The 6,143-nt window shown below is 37.2% G+C and overlaps 1 protein-coding gene across 1 annotated transcript in view; it reads left to right on the top strand.

Annotated features, from left to right (window-relative positions):
• Positions 1–3,839: 3,839 nt before the first annotated feature.
• Positions 3,840–6,143, top strand: part of trpc7b (transient receptor potential cation channel, subfamily C, member 7b) — a 70,084-nt gene continuing 67,780 nt past the window's right edge. Inside the window, exon 1 of the mRNA XM_083547007.1 lies at positions 3,840–4,372. The gene's annotated coding sequence lies outside the window, so the exon portion shown is untranslated. The remainder of the gene's footprint in view (positions 4,373–6,143) is intronic.

Genomic DNA, 6,143 nt, shown 5'->3' with positions numbered 1-6,143 from the left:
CTAATACAAAAAAATGTGTTGCAGAGGTTGAAATTTTTCCCTTCCCTGCTTTTTAAAATGCAAAGAAATGCAAAGCCATTTTTTGTTTACATAAACAATTTTGTTCTTAATAAGAACATTGCTGAGGTCTACACTATTCCTTTTTACATATGACCAAATTGCTTAAATATTTGACCTGACTCTGTATTAAATCTCACATTATTAAATACCACTGTTAATCCAAATGCACATCCCTAATTTAAATATGTATTCACTCATTTTTTTAATCAGTTCGTTTTTCTTGGTCAAGGTTGCAGTGGGTCCAAAGCCTTTCCCAGGAACACTGGAAACAGGATAAGAGAATTTGCACAGGATGAGACAGCAGTCAGTTACAGCACACCACAAACGCACACGTTCACAAATTGATTCACCCATGTACACTTATGCAACTAATAAAATGCAAAAGTCCTCCAATGTCTAATACACACTCCTTCATCACATAGTTACACATATTATTTACCTTGTGCCTATTCATAACATGTACAAAAAAAAAGAAAAAAATCCCTGATGTCATTAGCTGTCAAATGGCAGGAAGGCAGGGCAGTGGCATTTACATAAAACTGTCAATCATAAGTCAGCCAGTTGACAGTTTAATTGGTCCATTGGGTTCAAGTGGTGACTGTATGGTCCAATAAGAATTAATTAGAAAAGCTGTTGAAGCCGTCAGTTGTTTTGAAGATGTTTATCTTAACAATAGATGCCTAGATGTAATCATTACAGCAGCAAAAGTAGTGCTTTTTTCCATGAGTTGAACAAGTTACCCATATAATTCGATCCTTATCTAATAACTAGCTTTAAAATGTATAAAAATCATGAATTAGGATACAGTCCAATTTCACTAAGCCTATATTTTGCATAAGATGATCGCAGATGGCCTCATTGTAAAAGGCTCTTCTTAGGCTATTTGTATAAATAATCAACTATGCAAAAAATGCTTATTTCCACAATACATAAAATGCATTCATAGCTGTAGATGAATTTTAGTCCTGTTAGTGAAGTCTATTGTATGGCACTAGACCTGCAATTCATATTAGTAAGTGATGAGTAATCCCAGAGCTATTATGCAAAAATCCCCTTGCAAGAGCATCTGTTCTCAGTAGAAATAGATTCCATCTAGTATACGGAGTCAATAGCCGGCATGCTTCAAATTTTAGCTAGCATATTTGCAATAAATGAAAAGCAATTATGGAAATGTTGACAGTTAGTGGGCTAGATTAATTGAAAAAGTATTAAACAATAAGATAATATTGATACTAGAAAAAGTTTCTGCTGTTACCTCTGTTGACCTCATGGTTAAAACTGTTTTCTAAATATTCATCTTTAGTAATTGTTTACCTGACCAATTGTATTATTTTTATTATTTGTATTATTTGTATTTTATTTAGCCACCTCTATATGTTTTAGGCATTTCCAAAATACTTCACTATTATAAACTCTGCATGTACACTAACCCCAAAGAAAAAAAAAATATATAAATAGTTTTAATGCTCACATGTGCCTTCTATGTAATAATAATCTGTATACTGTATTTTACTTGCTCTCTGTCTAATATAATTGTTGCTTACATTTACACCCATCCAGCATAGTCTTACACTCACATTCAAAGCTGAATTCAGAAAGGTACTAAGATAAAAATTAAGGTTAGTGGTATTTTCTGGACCTTTTCTAATGAGTTTAAAACTCATAGTCAGAAGTTATTCTCTCTGGTAAATTTATACTACTTCCTAGTCATGCTGCATAAGATACTGATGTTTTATTCCTGCTGTGCCACTCTCTGGTTGATATAACTGTGGTGCACAATTTCAGTACATGACCACTGTGCTTTTGCATTTCAGTACCACATTCAATTGCAATTTAGTTTTTAAATTAAAAGCAGGAAGCACTGAAGACTTGCACTTTCCAGAAACGGTGGTTCATGCCAAATATATACTATGTGCTGTACATATTCTTTTTTAGTTCATTTTTTAAAGCTACTTTCTTCTAATATGTAGGTTAGAACTGTACAACTAAATTAAGCATGAATGTTCTAATCACTGCTCCTGTTTGCTTTGTGCCTTCGTGGCTTGTTTGCATGCACTCACTCTGCTTTCCTTTCTCACTTACTATGCCCTCTCCTTAAAGCTGAGCTTCTGTAATCCATTATAGCTATCCGACAGGATCCTTGACCCCATCATCCCTTTCCACTAAGTCTAACAACAGAGAGATTGAGAGAGTAAGAGAGAAAGAAAAAGAAAGAGATGGTTCACCTTGACATAAGATGCATCTTAATTCCTGATTTCCTGGTGAATGGATCTACAGATACAGTTAAACGTATTCTCTCTTTTTAAAGCACAGCTGTCATAGTCAACAACTGTTGAATAAACCAAGTAATGCACAAAGCACAACCAAAGCTGATCAATGATATCAGTATTTACAATACAGTTTAGCCAGAGGCAATGTGAAGAGTTGCTGTCTTATTGAAAACTTGTATTATTAATCAAAAATCAGAAGTCAAGATTATGTACATATAGAATTATACAGTAATATATAGTTATGAACAAGAATCTTTAGCTTTTTTTATCTGTAGAAACCCGACAACTGTGTGTATCCAGAAAAGGGTTTCCAATAATACGATTCTAAGAAAATTCAGCATCCTTAGACCTTCAAGAAAACTCACACAATCTACATGTAAATATTCATGATGTGCTGGGATTTCTGGACACATGATTGATGTTCACCCATGAGCCCATATTTTGTTCATAATGTCACATCTTGCCTGAATTCTCATATATTCACATGGTGAAATAAGCAGCATGGTGGCGCCATGGGTAGCATCACCACCCCACAGCTTCACTGTCCCAGGTTCGATCCTGAGCTCAATTTACTGTCTGTGAGGAGTTTGACATTTTCACTTAATATCTGCTTCTTCTTCCTCTTCTTCTTTTGGCTGCTCTCATTAGGGGTCGCCACAGCGGATCCTCTGTCTCCATACCCCCCTGTCCTCTACATCTGCCTCTTTCACACCAACTACCTGCATGTCTTCCCTCACCACATCCATAAACCTCCTCCTTGGCCTACCTCTTTTCCTCCTTCCTGGTGGCTCCATTCTCAGCATTCTCCTACCGATATACCCCATGTTCCTCCTCTGCACATGTCCAAGCCATCTCAATCTCGCCTCCCTCATCTTGTCTCCAAAACGTCCTACATGCGCTGTCCCTCTAATAAACACATTTCTAATCCTGTCCATCTTTGTCACTCCTAACAAAAACCTCAACATCTTCAGCTCTGCTACCTCCAGCTCCACCTCCTGTCTTTTACTCAATGCCACTGTCTCTAAACCATACAACATCGCAGGTCTCACCACAGCCTTATAAACATTCACTTAATATCTGCATGTGTAAAAAATACAGGTTACTCGACTGGCTATGCCTAATTTCCCTTTGGTATAATTGAGTGTCTGATTGTGTGTGTAGCGCTTTTTGCAATGAACTGGCATCTCTCCCGGGGTGTAGCTTAGACTAATTCCCCGTGTTCCCAAGATAAACTCCAGATTCACCATGACAGAGGTGAATGAATGAATGAATGAATGAATGAATGAATGAATGAATGTTATCAGAAATGTTTCCATGATGGTTGACTGAATTCACATCAAATTTAAATCAAGGTAAGCCATTATGAAATACATTTAATGTATATAATTCCACATTGCTCACGTAATCGTTTAAAACAAATGACCACGTCATTTCTCCATAAGGGACATTCCAAGAATTGATTGATTGCGTCACAGCTCCTTAGCTAATGTGTTGTTTTTCTTTGTGCATGTGCTCGTGCGGCAAGTAAGCGTGGCTTAGGTCACTTTGACCGTGTGTGTGTGCATGTGCACGAATGTGCGCGCATGTTCCATATCTGTGAGCGTGTGTGGATTGTTTGATCAGTCGGTTTGTGCGTAAAATGCCGAAACTTTTCCTCCGCTACTTGTTGCACGCTGGGCTGGTCTGGCTTTTTAGACTTTGCGGGTCCGAGCCTCCGATGTGAGAATCCACGGTTCCTCACGGATGTGTGACGGAGGTCTTGAGACGGAGGTAGGTACAGTGCAGTAGAAAAGGAGCTGCTCCGTGCCCCCCGCCTCTCTCCCCCGGTCCACGCCGGGAGCTCCGCCTCTGGGGACCGCTCGGAGGCGCGGAGTCCTGGGCTGCGCCTGCAGCAGAGCTCCGGTGCGCCTTCTTTCCTCCTCCTTCTTCTCATCTTCTTCCTCCAGCGCGCGCTTCAGCACGGACTCACTGGAGGACTATGCGGAGCTGCGCTCCTGATGCGGAGTAGAGCAGACCTGGAACATCTACCCTCATCCTCACACGTAAGTTCTGCCTTCAAAACTCTGATCCTGGGGGTTGAAAATGTAATCCGCCGCAAAAACATGCCGTCTAGGAGGATGCGTCAAGAGAGAGGATACTGCAACAAAGAACAGGATAGAGAATGGTTTATTAAGTACTTTTTAAAATAATTAACTTCAATAAACCTTCCAATAATAATAATAATAATAACAATAATAATAGTTATATTACTACTAATACTACTAATAATAATAATCAACAGGTGTCTTCTACTTGTTTTTTGTTTTTAATACTTCTTCTTTTTCACCACACGTGCTCTCCTATTTGTAAAGTGTAAACACTTAATTCGGATTCTACGTAAAAGAAGGTTTGTGCTCAAGCCAGAGATTTAACAATCTCTAATTATGTCCAGGCCACACAGGCCTGAAACACTGTTGCTCAGATCATTTTTAATTACTGAAACAGTTCAAACATGGAATGTTTGGTATTAACACAAACTGTACATGTGAACACAGAACACAAATTGTCTTATATTGTTCCTAAGACATCTTAATAAAAGGTAAACACAAGATCATTATATTAAAAACTTAGTTTTCTCACAATTCTACTTTCTTTGGATGATGCTGAATCATGCTGCGTTTGTGTGTTTGGATTTTTTCTTGATCCCAGTTTTCCAAAAGCGATAAAGACTGGATCGCCTTTATTGGTGGATATTTTAATGTATTTATCTGCATTATGCACTATGTAGCATTTTTTTATTGTCTTTTTATAGCTTTTGCTTAACTTTACCATGGAAAAATAAAAATAAATAAATAATAATAATAAAAAAAGTTTTTTTCCTGTAATCTACAAAAAAAACAATATTACAATACAATACACAACAATTATATCTTATGGGAATTACTGTATTAATAACATTTACAAATATAATTTAACAACTGGAACAAAATACATATTTTAGCATCCTTATTGTGTGTAGCAAAAGAAAGGTTCAGTGTTATAAACAGACTGATGATAATCTGAGAAAAGAATATTGTGTCATTTATTCAATGGCATCAATATTGCTATTAATATATTGTTATGGCTTCAAGCCATTGTGTATGTTTATATGCTAATCCACTAGTGCGTAGTTACTTTCATAACCTATTACTCTTTGGATTCTCTAGTTTTCCAGGTGCCACACACTGTTTTGCAACTGTATGTCAGTGTGATCATTGGATGAATGCTATCATTTGATGTCACTTGTATTAGATGTTTTCTGACCATCCAAAGGCCAGTAACAATTGGCTTGCTGGCAAACTGATGATGCTGTATTGCACAAAGCAAATCATTGTCAGTGTGTGGAATTGAGTCTACATCTTTAACTCTCAGTTCTAAGACAGTTGATTCAGATAGATTAGCTACTTTTATGGACGTAACATAGTGACATAGCACTTAAGGGTTTTACTTCACTTAACCACATGTTATCATCATTCTAAACTATTATTTTAACCCTGGTTAGAGAAATGTTTCACATTTGGAAGCTTGGAACTGGATTCAGCACTACGTTTTACCCAAAATTACAACCGCTTGCACTGTTAATCCCACATTTCAATGCTAAATATGTACAGTCTAAAAACGATGCAGAGTTATGGCGGGATGCTTTGCAACTAACATGCACACAATCAAAAATTGATTGTCATGTGTCTCATATTTTGTGTTTTGTACAGTATTAGAACACTGCATGTTGTGCGTTTCAGAATTTACGTTGCAACATTTACTTTTACGGATGCGAAAACACAAGGCAAGATGTTA

Source organism: Silurus aristotelis, assembly GCF_946808225.1.
Source record: "Silurus aristotelis genome assembly, chromosome: 7".
Lineage (NCBI taxonomy): Eukaryota > Metazoa > Chordata > Actinopteri > Siluriformes > Siluridae > Silurus > Silurus aristotelis.
The sequence above is the reverse complement of the archived record's forward strand: the minus strand, read 5'-3'. Positions and strand labels throughout refer to the sequence as shown.